This window comes from Chiloscyllium plagiosum, unplaced genomic scaffold, assembly GCF_037043375.1.
Source record: "Chiloscyllium plagiosum isolate Xiang-an unplaced genomic scaffold, Cpla_swu_hap1 HiC_scaffold_27, whole genome shotgun sequence".
NCBI classification, from domain to species: domain Eukaryota; kingdom Metazoa; phylum Chordata; class Chondrichthyes; order Orectolobiformes; family Hemiscylliidae; genus Chiloscyllium; species Chiloscyllium plagiosum.
Window position 1 is genome coordinate 89,172,793 of NW_028270165.1, and position 14,061 is coordinate 89,186,853.

Here is a 14,061-nt window from a genome sequence, read left to right on the forward strand (position 1 = left end):
CTGCAGGGAGAGGCTATTTAGCTGGGTGAGAGATTTAAAAGGGACGTAAGGGGCAATGTTTTCACGCAGAGGGTAGTGCATGTATGGAATGAGTTTCCAGAGAAAGTGGAGGCTGGTACAATTATACCACTGAGAGGGCATCTGGTTTCGGACATGAACAGGAACGGTTCAGAAAGATAATGGGCCAAATACTGACAAATGGAATCAAATTAATTTAGGATGTCTTGTCAGCGTTGATGAGTTGGACTGAAGGGTCTGTTTCCGTGCTGTACATCTATGTCTACCGGTCCTGATGTAAGTTTTAAAATTGAGTCCAAGTAACTTTGAATAGTTCAGTCTTGTTGAACTCACCTCTTGAAAGGTTTCAAGTGAATCCCTCCAAGTGATACTGTTTAAAAATGCCGAATTGGACAAAATATCCCATTAAGTTCGACACAAACCCACAGCTGAAGATATCAGAAATCACACACCAGCTTAGAGACCAACAGGTTTATTTGAAATTACAAGCTTTAGAAGCATTGCTCCTTCTTCAATGCTGCTGCTTCATCACTTCACCGACAAAGGAGCAGTGCTCTGAAATCTTGAGTTCAAATAAACCTGTTGGACTCTAACCTGGTGCCATTTGACTTCTGACCTTGTCCAGCCCAATCCAACACCAGCACTTCCACATCAGAGTTGACTAATAAGATTGGATTTTATTCAGTGTGATTAAGTGAGATGCTCATCTGAAAACTCAAAACTGTTGGAGAGACAAAGAGACACGAGTCAGTGCTACAGCACGGAGACAGGCCCATCGGCCCAAACTGGTCCATGCCGACCAAAATGTCCATCAACAGTAACCCCATTTCCCTGCACTTGGCCACTATCCTTCTCAGCCTTTCCTCTCCATGTGTTTGACCAAATGTCTTTTAAATGTTGTTAATGTACCGACCTCAACCACTTCCACTGGCAGCTCATTCCATACACAAGCCACACTCTAAAATTTTTGCCCCACATATTTTTTCAATCACTCCCCTCTGACCAGGTTTGTATTATCTGTTTGGAGATGTAGGAGTAAAACTTCACAATAAAAGATTAATACAGCCTTTATTCATGACTCATGATTAAACACACTTTCTCCATTTACAGCTGTAATTAAGAGGCTTCTCTGAATTAGTTGACATGTTTGTAACAAGTTGTGAAACATGAAAGGGTTCTGAAAAGATTTACAAAGATACTGCCAGGGTTGGAGGGTTTGAGCTGTTGCAAGAGGCTGAAATAGCCCCAGTCTATTTTCCCTGGAGGGTCAGAGGCTGGGGGGTGACCTTACAGACTGTTTCGCTGTAGAAGTGTTTCAGAAAAAAAAATCTCAAACCTTTTTCCGATTGTTGCCTTTGCCAACATCTGGCCATGAGTGAAGTCCCTTAGCCCAGTCGAATCGGACCCTCTCCCTTTTACAACCTCTCTTGGGAAAAAAAATCAAGATGACATCTTCTTAAAGAAGTAACATCACAACAGAGAGCACACAAACAGAAACATTTCTATCACAAGGTTGTACAGTTAACAGGCCAAGATAATGACTTTTCAATTTAGCCAATCAATTTAAATCCGGTCCTTTGGCTACCAATATCTATTAAATTTAAATGTGATGGTTTTGACAACAGAGGACCGATCCTATTGTAAAAACTCAATATGGCATCAAGGGTATAAAAGAAGGGGACAGTTGGACAGAACCCCAGAGCTAACTCCCCATTGCTAGAGCTAAGAGTCCTCAGCACTAGAGAGAGACATCAGCTCTGACAGTCAGCTGTGAATGAGACAGCATCATTTACAAAAAAACCAGAAGAGCAGGAATTGCAGGAGGCATTCCTGACAAAAGATTCAATAGAAGGATGCTTAGAATATTCTGGAAGATGTAATCTGAGAGACTAAATTCTATTTCTTGTTGTTTTAGTGGGTCTTGTATTTATTGGAACAGCATATGACAAAAATCCTGTTTCATGCCAGAATCGTCAGTAGTTCGAAGGGATTTATTAGGTTTGTTAATAGTTTAGTTCAGTTGTTCACCATTCAAGTTGGATATGTAAATTGTTTTTTGTTGATTTTTAAAGTGTCAGGGATTTATTTTTGTTTAAGACTAGAGCAGATGACACTACTTTTCACACTAATTTTCCGATTATAGGGCAATGCACTCCTCTATTGGTGTTTCGGTTTGAGATCTCAGAGAGGGGAGGGGATTCAGCATTCGTTTTATAACAGTATTGACGTGCCGTCCTGCTGAATGCAAAGGAGTCATTATTAATCCTAGCCTCTCACTCTGATTGTGGGTGAATCGCTTTAATTTGAATACCTACTCAGAAACTGCACAGACAACCAACTGTTGAATCATAATTTACACTTTATTGTAAGTAGGAACCAAAATATAAAACCCCTCAAGTAAGCAAGTTCACCCTCACCACCCAAATCTTGGCTATCACCCAAATGTTGGCGGAATTTAACATTGTTTCTACCAACAGTGCCCATCTCCGGAAGTTTACAGGGGTCTGATGCAGGGTTGTTCTTCCAAGCACTGCAGCTGAAACGTTCTGGAGTTGAATTCTGGTGGAGTTCCGTCACTTTCAGATTTGTGGTGTAACGTTTCTTTAGATTCTAACACCATCTCCCCACACTTCTGGAGACTTCAGGTCTGTAGCTTACCTTCTTATCCTTGAGGGTTTTACACCTGTTTGAAACAGCCTGTCCAGCAATTAACCTCTTTACGCCAAGGTAAAAACAATGACTGCAGATGCTGGAAACCAGAGTCGAGATTAGAGTGGTGCTGGTAAAGCACAGCAGTTCAGACAGCATTCAAGGAGCAGGAAAAATTGACGTTTCGGGCAAAAGCCCTTCATCAGGAATACAGGATTCCTGATGAAGGGCTTTTGCCCGAAATGTTGATTTTCCTGCTCCTTGTATGCCCTTTACACCAAGGCCTTCCTTCTACAAGCAGAATTAATTGTCCTTTTGTCACAGTTATTAAACACCATTATCTCATCTGTCCAAAGAAACAGCTCATTGTTTTGCCTCCTCCTTCCCAGCGATAGTTAATGTATGTTATTTGTTAACTCCCTTGTAGCAGTTTCTCATTGGCCCTTTCGTTTCTTGGTCCAGAAAGCGTTATTGCTGACTCATGAAGTTAACAAAGTTCTGGAGTTTACAGGACCACACCACATTCCTGTCTGCCTCTTCCAGGAATAACGACTGTTCCTGAGATACTCGCAATTCCTGACATTCCTTGGTATCCCCCAATACAATCCACATGTCAGGAAATCACTAGTGCTGCCCTGACACCAGACAGTCACTGTTGGAACAGAAGGATTATGGGAAGAAAATACAGAAATCCGAAGTGCAAAGAGACTTGGGAGTTCAAGTCCAGGATTTTCTCAAAGTAAACTTGCAGGTTGAGTCAGTAGTTAGGAAGGCAAATGCAATAATCGCATTTATTTTGACAGGACTTGAATACAAAAGCAGGGATGTACTTCTGAGACTCTATAAGGCTCTAGTCAGGCCACATTTGCAGCATTGAGAGCAGTTTTGGGCCTCCTATTCGCAAGGATGTGCCCCAGGAGAATGTTCAGAGGAGGTTCACGAGAATGGTCCCAGGAATGAAATGTTTAACATATGAGGAACTTTTGAGGACTCTGGGACTATATGAAGTTTAGAAGGATGAGGGGGGTTACAATTGAAACCTACAGGATATTGAACGGCCTGGACAGAGTGGATGTTGGGAAGATGTTTCCATTGTTAGGACAAAGTAGGACCCGAGAGTACAGCCTTAAGAAGAAAAGGAAGACCCTTTAGTTGGGAGATAAGGAAAACCTTCTTCAGCCAGAGAGTGGTGTATCTATGGAATTCACAGCCACAGAAGGCTGTGGAGGCCAGGTCATTGAGCAGATTTAAGATGGAGACAGAAATGTTCTTGAGTATCAAGGGGATCAAGAGTTCCGGGACGAATGGGCTTGAGAAAGTTAACAGCCACGATTGAATGGTGGAGTCGACTCAATGGGATGAATGGCCTAATTTCAGCTCCTATTGTCTTATGATATGCTGATGTGTGGAGGGGTGATGAGTGGGCAAAGAGATGAAGGGGGAGTAGAATTAAGGGGAAGCTGGATACAGCCACAAGGGAGAAAGAAATACAAGAACTGTACAATAAATGACAGAACTCTTAGGAGCACTGGCATGCAGAGGGATCTGGAAGTGGAAACAGAGGTGGGTATGGTGGTCAAGAAGGCACATAGGACGCTTGCCTTTCCTGGGTGTGAGAGTTGGCAAGTTACATTACAGCTATTTATTTCAACCACATTCGGAATATTGTATGCAGTTCTGGTCACCACGCTATCAGAAGGACGTGGATGCTCTGGGAGAGGGTGCTATAGTCAAGGGCTAATGTTGCGTAATAGGAGTAGGTGAATAAGTCTGTGTCAGTTACTCTTCAGAGGGTCAGTGTGCACATGTTGCGCCGAATGGTCTTTTCCACACTCGGGATTCTATGTTACTCAGAGGTTTTTTTATTCCCCAGGGTGAAAAGAACAACAACAAAAGGGCACAGGTTCAAGGCAAGAGGAGGGCAGTCTACGGGAGAAGTGGAGGGGAAGGTTTTTCACACAGAGGGGTGATGGGTGGTGGAAGGAGGCACCTTAGCAACGTTTAAGGTGTATCTTGATAGACACATGAACGCGAGATGAACAGAAGGATAGAAACCGCACATGAGCAATAAATAGCAGGTCCAAGTGAGGATTAAGAATTGGCACAGGATTGACGGGGGTGCCTAAACCAAATAAGAATGGCTTGTGACTGTGTTGTACTGATACAGGTTTTCCCCACTATGCAAAAGTGGAGCGTTCCTATGAAACCTTTCATAAGGCAAAATAGCGTAAAGCGAAGAAGCAATGAACATTAATTCATTTATATCGTATATACTCAAGTAATAGTCAAATTTTTGACTACTTTTTAAGGTTAAATTTAGGGGGTCGACTGTTACTTGGATACTACTTGAGGGGCTGAAATTCATGCCTGTCAAGATTCATACCGTATCATAAGCAGAAGCTCAACTGATGAACAAAGCAAAAAAAATTATGGTAATTCTGAAAACTGAGTGGAACATACAAACAACGGACTGGAAGACAGGAACAGAGCCGAACAACCGACAGACTGCAGAGCTGGAGTGGAACATGACGGCCATCACACTGACTCACAAACATGGGTCTGTTGTCTATGAAGAACTAGGGTCGACTTTTACATGATCAGACTACTTTTCACAACACTTGCAAGAAAAAGAAATCAAACACGTCCAATTCGCCATGCATGGAGAACAGGAAATAAAGTAAAGAATTTTAAAAAAAAGAGATTTCCAGCATTCATACACAACTATACATGTGCACATGTCCATTTAAATACTGGGTAGGTTGATTCTTTGGAAGATGACAATCGCAAAGAAATGAAGCTCTTCAACAAAATGCTGGATTTGGTAGAAAGATTAATTAGTACCCTCACTCCCCTCCCTCCACAGCCAAATCATCACTGGGCAAGACAAAACCCCAGGATCTGAATAACATACCTACATACACACACACACACAATCCTACCCATTTTACGTGCAATTACCTCAAATCACATTTATAAAACATAACCATAGGGGTTTACACAGGCTCTCGTATACAATATTGTCTGTGACCTTCTACAGCGCTGTAAAGTGCTGTAAATCCCATGATGACAGTATTTCATAACCAATGTGTTAAATAACATTGTATATTTTATTTAAAAAAGATATCTATATATTATACACAATTTAACATCGGAACAGTTCAGTCAGATGGTACAGCCTGCCCTCCTACATGGATTATCGAAGGTGTATGGAGGATTAGATGGTGATTCTAATAGAAATTATGTTTGTTTTAGGAATGGGAGTGATTGTGGCTCCAGGCTAATGGCGATCCGCCTTATCCCCCGGGTTACCCCTCAGCCCAGCCCGGTACCTGGTAGAGTGAAGCCGCGGGTAGCTCCAGGCTCACGGTCCAGCACAGCACCGAGTGCAGCCTCTCCTCCAGCTTGTGTTCCGCCGGACTTTACCCCCCGCCGCCGCTCCTCCACCTCCCGCCGCCGAAGAAGCCGCGGGCGCCGGCTCTCTCTCCTCCACCGCCGACATTTTTAATTTGTTTTCTCGTTCACCCGGTAACCGTCACCTCCCCCTTCCCGGGCCCCGGGAATTATACACAAATAAACCCCACCGGGCACTGTCTCCTTTTCTTCACAACTTTTGTTTGAAAAGTTCCGGCTTTAATTTGAAATGTATTTTAAAGGTATTTTCTGAGGTAAACGATGCCTGTCTGCCCCCCTCCCTCCGTCAGAAACCGCCCGCTGAGTCGAGGAGAAAACCGCAGCCTCGCGCCGCCATCTTTGTTTTTCTTCTTTCCGTCTCCTCCTTCAGTCACGCGCGTCATCCGCGCCCCGCCCAATCAGAGCGCACCTTACTCCACCTGACCAATGGCGGTCGGCGCTGGTTGTTATTGACAGAGTTTGTGTCCAATTGCCAATTTGGGATAAAAAGACGGGAGTCACAATTTCTTTTCCCTGTGGTTGCACTTCTCATTCTCCTTGCTTTTCTCCTCCCCAGAGGAGGGGAATCCCAAACTAGAGGGCACAGGTTTAGGGTGAGAGGGGAAAAATTTAAAAGGGTCCCATGGATTAGAAAAAAAAGTGTGAAAGTTAGTTCACCTCAAGAAAAGCCCCCTCTTACGACCTAAACAAATTAGATTGTTCACAGCCTATTACTCACTAAACAAGAAGGATGTTGTGAAACTTAAAAGAGTTCAGAAATTATTTATAAGAATGTTGCTAGGGTTGGAGGGTTTGAGCTACAGGGAGAGGCTGAATTGGCTGGGGCCGTTTTCACTGGAGCACCGGAAGCTGAGGGGTGATCTTATGGAGGATTATAAGATCACGATAGGCATGGATAGGTCAAAAAGATAAGGTTTTTTTCCTGGGGTGGAGGAGTCCAGTACAAGTGGGCATTAGTTTTTGGGTGAGAGGGGAAAGATTTAAAAGGGCCCCAAGGGGCAACTTTTTCACATATAGGTTGGTGTGTGAACTGAATGAGCTGCCAGAGAAAATGGTGAAGACTGGTACAAATACAACATTTAAAAGAAATCTGGATAAGTATATGAATAGGAAGTTTTAGAGGGATATGGACAAAGTCCTAGCAAACAGGACTAGATTAATTTGGCTATCTGGTCAGCACATACTGAAGGATTGTTTTTGTGCTGTACAACTCAATGGTTCTATTTCTACAGAGCCAGAACCAATTTCACAAGACTAGGAATAGACCATTCGCCCCTTACACACTGTCCTCAACTGTGGCCTAACTGAGCATATTTCAATTCGTAGTGCTATGTAATGAGCCAGACTTTATAAAAATATCTTAAAGCAAAGGAACACTTAGGAGTTATAATATGGTAGAGTTCAGTATGCAGTTTGAAAGAGAGAAGGCAAAATTGGATGTTACACTTCAATAAAGCTAATTACAAGGGCAATGAGAGAGGAACGGACAAAAATTTATTGGAAGTAGATTCTAGTGGGGAAGACAGTAGAGTAACAATGGCAGGAATTTCTGGGTGTAATTGAGGACACAGTACAGAGGTTCATCCTCCCCAAAAAAGAAAGATTATCGGGGGGAGGGCAGTGAAGAAGATAGCTATGGCTGACAAAGGAAGTCAGGAAATGTATCAATGAAAAAAAGAGAACCTACAAAGTGGCCAAGACCACTGGGAAATCAGATGCCTGGGAAGACTACAAAAACAAACAGAAGATAACAGAGAGAAATAAGGAATGAGAGGATCAAATGTGAAGGTAAGCGGACCAGTAATGTTAGAAATGATAGTAAAAGTTTTTTTGCAATACATAAGAAACAAACCAGAGGCAAAAGTAGAAATTGGGCTGCTCCAAATTGATGCAGGAAGATAGTGATGGGCAATAAGGAAATAGCTGAAGAACTTAATAAATACTTTGTATCAGTTTTCACAGTGGAAGACATGAGTAATATCCTAACAATTAAGGAGAGTTAAGGGCAGAGTTGAGTATGGTAGCCATTACAAAAGAGAAAGTGCTAGAAAAGCTAAAAGGTCTAAAGATTGAGAAATCTCCTGGTTCTGATGGCTACATCCTGGCGTTCTGCGGGAGGTGGCTGAAGAATTCGCAGAGGCGTTGGTTGTAATCTTTCAAAAGTCACTGGAGTCAGGGAAAGTCCCAGGCAATTGAAAAATCACTGTTGTAAGTCCTTTGTTCAAGAAAGGATCAAGACAAAAGATGGAAAATGATACACCGATTAGCCTAACCTCAGTTGTAGATAAAATTCTAGAATCCATCGGAAAAGAAGAAATTTCTAAATTCTTGGAATTGCATGGTTGGATTAAAATAAGTCAGCATGGATTTAGTCAGTGGAGGTCGTGCCTGACAAACCTGTTAGAATTCTTTGAAGAACATAGAACATAAAAGAATACAGCGCAGTACAGGCCCTTCGTCCCTCGATGTTGCGCCGATCCAAGCCCACCTAACCTACACTAGCCCACTATCCTCCATATGCCTATCCAATGCCCGCTTAAATGCCCATAATGAGGGAGTCCACCACTGCTACTGGCAGGGCATGCCATGAACTCACGACTCGCTGAGTAAAGAACCTACCCCTAACATCTGTCCGATACCTACCCCCCCTTAATTTAAAGCTATGCCCCCTTGTAATAGCTGACTCCATACGTGGAAAAGGATTCTCACTGTCGACCCTATCTAAACCCCTAATCATCTTGTACACCTCTATCAAGTCACCCCTAAACCTTCTTTTCTCCAATGAAAACAACCCCAAGTGCCTCAGCCTTTCCTCATACGATCTTTCTACCATACCAGGCAACATCCTGGTAAACCTCCTCTGCACCAGTGCCTCCACATCCTTCCTATAGTATGGCGACCAAAACTGCACACGATACTCGAGATGCAGCCGCACCAGAGTCTTATACAACTGCAACATGACCTCAGGACTCCGGAACTCAATTCCTCTACCAATAAAAGCCAGTACGCCATATGCCTTCTTCACCGCACTATTTACCTGGGTGGCAACTTTCAAAGATTTGTGTACATGGACACCAAGATCCCTCTGCTCATCCACACTACCAAGTATCCGACCGTTAGCCCAGTACCCCATCTTTTTATTACTCTTACCAAAGTGAATCACCTCACACTTAGCTACATTGAACTCCATTTGCCACCTTTCTGCCCAGTTCTGCAGCTTATCTATATCCCGCTGTAACCTGCCACATCCTTCCTCACTGTCTACAACTCCTCCGACTTTCGTATCATCCGCAAACTTGCTCACCCAACCTTCTAACCCCTCCTCCAGGTCATTTATAAAAATGACAAACAGCAATGGTCCCAAAACAGATCCTTGCGGAACACCGCTAGTGACGGCACTCCAAGATGAACCTTTGCCATCATCTACTACCCTCTGTCTTCTTCCAGCCAGCCAACTCCTAATCCAAACCTCCAACTCACCCTCAATGCCATACCTCCGTATTTTTTGCAGTAGTCTACCATGGGGAACCTTATCAAACGCCTAAAATCCATATACACCACATCTACTGCTTTCCCCTCGTCCACCTCCTTAGTCACCTTCTCAAAGAATTCAATAAGGTTTGTGAGGCACGACCTGCCCTTCACAAAACCATGCTGACTATCCTTGATCACATTATTCCTATCCAGATGTTCATAAGTCCTATCCCTTACAATTCTCTCTAAGATTTTGCCCACAACAGAAGTGAGACTCACCGGCCTATAGTTACTAGGGTTATCCCTACTCCCCTTCTTGAACAAGGGAACCACATTTGCTAGCCTCCAATCTTCTGGCACTACTCCTGTAGACAACGAGGACATAGAAATCAAGGCCAATGGCTCTGCAATCTCCTCCCTTGCTTCCCAGAGAATCCTAGGATAAATGCCATCAGGCCCAGGGGACTTATCTATTTTCACCCTTTCCAGAATTTCCAACACCTCTTCTCTACATACCTCAAAGCCATCCATTATACTTAATTGTGACTCCGTACTCACATTGACAACAATGTCCTGTTCCTGATTGAATACTGACGAAAAGTATTCATTCAGTGTCTCCCAAATCTCTTCAGCCTCCACACGCAACTTCCCACTACTATCCTTGACTGGACCTATTCCTACCCTAGTCATTCTTTTATTCCTGACATACCTATAGAAAGCCTTAGGGTTTTCCCTAATCCTACCAACTAAGGACCTTTCATGTCCCCTCCTTGCTGCTCTTAGCTCTCTCTTCAGGTCCTTCCTGGCTACCTTATAACTCTCAATCGCCCCAATTGAACCTTCACGCCTCATCTTTACATAGGCCGCCCTCTTCCATTTAACAAGGGATTCCAATTCCTTATTAAACCACGGCTCCCTCACACGACCCTTTCCTCCCTGCCTGACGGGTACATACTTATCAAGGACACTCAATAGTTGCTCCTTGAACAAGCTTCACATATCAATTACACCCTTGCCTTGAAGCTTACTTTTCCAGGCCACACATCCTAAGTCATGCCTCACAGCATCATAATTTCCCTGCCCCCAGCTATAACTCTTGCCCTGTAGTGCACACTTATCCCTCTCCATCACTAGAGTAAAAGTCACAGAATTGTGGTCACTGTCCCCAAAGTGCTCACCTACCTCTAATTCTAACACCTGGCCTGGTTCATTACCCAGAACCAAATACAGTATGGCCTCACCTCTTGTTGGCCTATCTACATATTGTGTCAGGAAACCCTCCTGCACACATTGGACAAACACTGACCCATCTAACGAACTTGAGCTATAGCTTTCCCAATCAATATCAGGAAAGTTAAAGTCCCCCATAACAACCACCCTATTACTTTCACTCTTCTCTTGAATCATCCTCGCAATCCTTTCTTCTACGTTTCTAGGACTATTAGGAGGCCTGTAAAAAACTCCTAACAGGGTGAGCTCACCTTTCCAATTCCTAACCTCAGCCCAAACTACCTCAGATGGCGAGTCTTCATCCATCGTCCTTTCCACAGCTGTAATACTATCTTTGACAAGCAATGCCACACCTCCCCCTCTTTTACCCCCACCTCTGACCCTACTAAAACATTTAAACCCTGGAACCTGCAACAGCCAATCCTGTCCCTGTTCTACCCATGTCTCCGTAATAGCCACAACATCGAAGTCCCAGGTACCAACCCACGCTGCAAGTTCACCTACCTTATTTCGTATACTTCTTGCATTGAAGTATACACACTTCAATCCACTTTCCTGTTTACAGGCACCCTCCTTTGAAATTGATGCCATGTTCCTAACCTCCCTACACTCCAGGTCCTGCACCCTAAAGCTACAGTCTGGGTTCCCATGCCCCTGCAGAGTTAGTTTAAACCCCCCGCAAAAGCACTAGCAAACCTCCCCCCAAGGATACTGGTTCCCCAAGGGGGAAGGGTGGGGGGAGGGGGGGGAAGGGGGGGGAAGGGGGAAGGGGAGGAAGGGGGGGGGGGGAAAGGGGGGGGGGAGGAGGGGGGGGGAAGGGGGGGGAAGGGGGGGTGGGAAGGGGGGGGAAGGGGGGGAGGGAAGGGGGGGTAAGGGGGGGAGGGAAGGGGGGGGAAGGGGGGGGAGGGAAGGGGGGGGAAGGGGGGGAAGGGGGGGGAAAGGGGGGGGAGGAAGGGGGGGGAGGAAGGGGGGGAGGAAGGGGGGGGGAAGGGGGGGGAGGAAGGGGGGGGAAGGGGCGGGGGGGAAGGGGGGGGAAAGGAAGGGGGGGGAAAGGAAGGGGGGGAAGGGGGGGAAGGGGGGGGAGGAAGGGGGGGGGAAAGGGGGGGAAGGGGGGGAAAGGGGGGGAAGGGGGGGGAGGGGGGGGAGGGGGGGAAGGAGGGAAGGGGGGGGAAGGGGGGGAAGGGGGGGGAAGGGGGGGGAAGGGTAGGGGGGAAGGGGGGGGCGGAGGGAAGGGGGGGAAATGGGGGGGAAAGGGGGGGGAAGGGGGTGGGAAGGGGGGGAAGTAGGGAAAGGGGGGGAAGGGGGGGGGAGGGAAAGGGGGGGGAAGGGGGGGGAGGGAAAGGGGGGGAAGGGGGGGAGGGAAAGGGGGGGGAAGAGGGGAGGGAGGGAAAGGGAGGGGAAGGGGGGGAGGGAAAGAGGGGGGGAAGGGGGGGGAGGAAGGGGGGGGAGGGAAAGGGGGGAGAAGGGGGGGAGGGAAAGGGGGGGAGGGGGGGGAGGAGGGGGGGGGAAAGGGGGGGGGGAAAGGGGGGGGAAGGGGGGAAGGGGGGGCGGAAGAGAGAAGAGATCTGTTCACTTGTCGCAACTGGATTGAATTCAGGAAGGGACCAAACTCTGGTACGTCTCTTAATTACCTGGGTGAGGAGAGACGGAAGAATAGCGTCTGAGGGGTGACCTTGTAGACTTACATAAGATTAATTTATAAGACTAATCCGTAATCTAGTTTTGATCAATACGCCGTATCAGTTGCATGACACTGTGATAATTTGCTATAAAATCTGTGTCTGATGATTCTGCTCCGCAGCTACCTGATGAAGGAGCAGCGCTTCAAAAGCTAGTGCTTCCAAATAAACCTGTTGGACTTTAACCTGGTTTTGTGTGATTTTTAACTTTATCCACCCCAGTCCAACACCAGCTCCTCCACATCATTTCTAGTGAACCCAGCCCAGACTTCCTGGTGCTGCCAGTAAACGTTACAATGGCATGATGCAATGCCTGCGCTCTTGAAAAATTTACCATTTCTAACGATACCAGCTACTCATTCACTGCTCCTTCTGATATACGACATTGGAAACTTAGTGCAGGAGGCTGAAAGAAATGAGCAGCTTTAAAACAAAAACCTCTTGGAGCTCAAAGCTTTCAATGAGAACCTGAACCCAGCTGTAAGTTCAGGTGACCTCTATTGTGACCCAACTTTGTTACAGCTTCAGATCCCCTCCAGGAAAATCGCGTACAAAAAATAGTTATTTTAAAAAAAAAGCTCAAGGTCAAAGCGCACACACTCCACTACGTACTCACCCCACCTTTCTTTAATATTGCTCACCACTGAGTTGTCCCTTTGTAATTGGATCCTTTGTACAGCCTCAACCTATAGGAAGTATTTCCTCACACAGCAATTTCAACCCATATCCTGTATCCAAGTAAGTTTCTCCCTGCTCATTTGCCAGGTTGGGGCAGTATAGAGTCAACCACATTACTTTGGGTTGGAGTCACGTGTAGGCCAGATGAGTAAAGGATGCAGCTGGGACAACTGAGTGAATCCATTCCCACAAAGGCAGCATCCTTCCCCAAAAATGATGTAAGTGAATCAGATAGGAGTTTCTCTAGGCCCATCCCCCTGAAAATTGTTTTATCGTTAGATTCAGAACTCCAGATTTCTAACCGAATTCTAATTCCGCCATCTGCAGCGGCAGGATTTGATCCTGGGAATCCCCAGAACTTGGTTAATGACACTCAGCCGTCGCTCCTTCAATCACCCTGCGACAGCATGTGAACTCGCTGGTGCCTCCGCAGGTGGGAGGAACGGGTGAAGCCCTTCCTGCACACAGGGCAACTGAAGGGCGTCTCCCTGGTATGGACCTGCTGGTGCCTCTGCACGTTGCCCACCTGAATGAATTCCTTCCCGCACTCAGGGCAGCAGAAGGGCCTCTCCTCCTCGTGGACCCACTTTTGCTTCAGCTCGTCAGAGGAATTGCTGAAGGCCTTCCCGCACTCGGGGCAGCTTAAGGGTCTCTCCCCCGAGTGGACCCGCCTGTGCCTCAGCAGGGAGGAAGAATTACTGAAGGCTTTCCGACATACAGGGCAGCTGAAGGGCCTTTCCCCTGTTTGGACCCGCCAGCGGGTCAGCAAGTGGGAGGTATTGTTAAAGGCCTTCCCACACTCGGGGCAGCTGAAGGGCCTCTCCCCCAAGGGTGGTCCAGCTGGTGTCTCAGCAGGTCGGAGTAATGGCTGAAGGCTTTCCTGCACTCACTGCCGGGGAACGGCCTCTCCCCTGTGTGACTG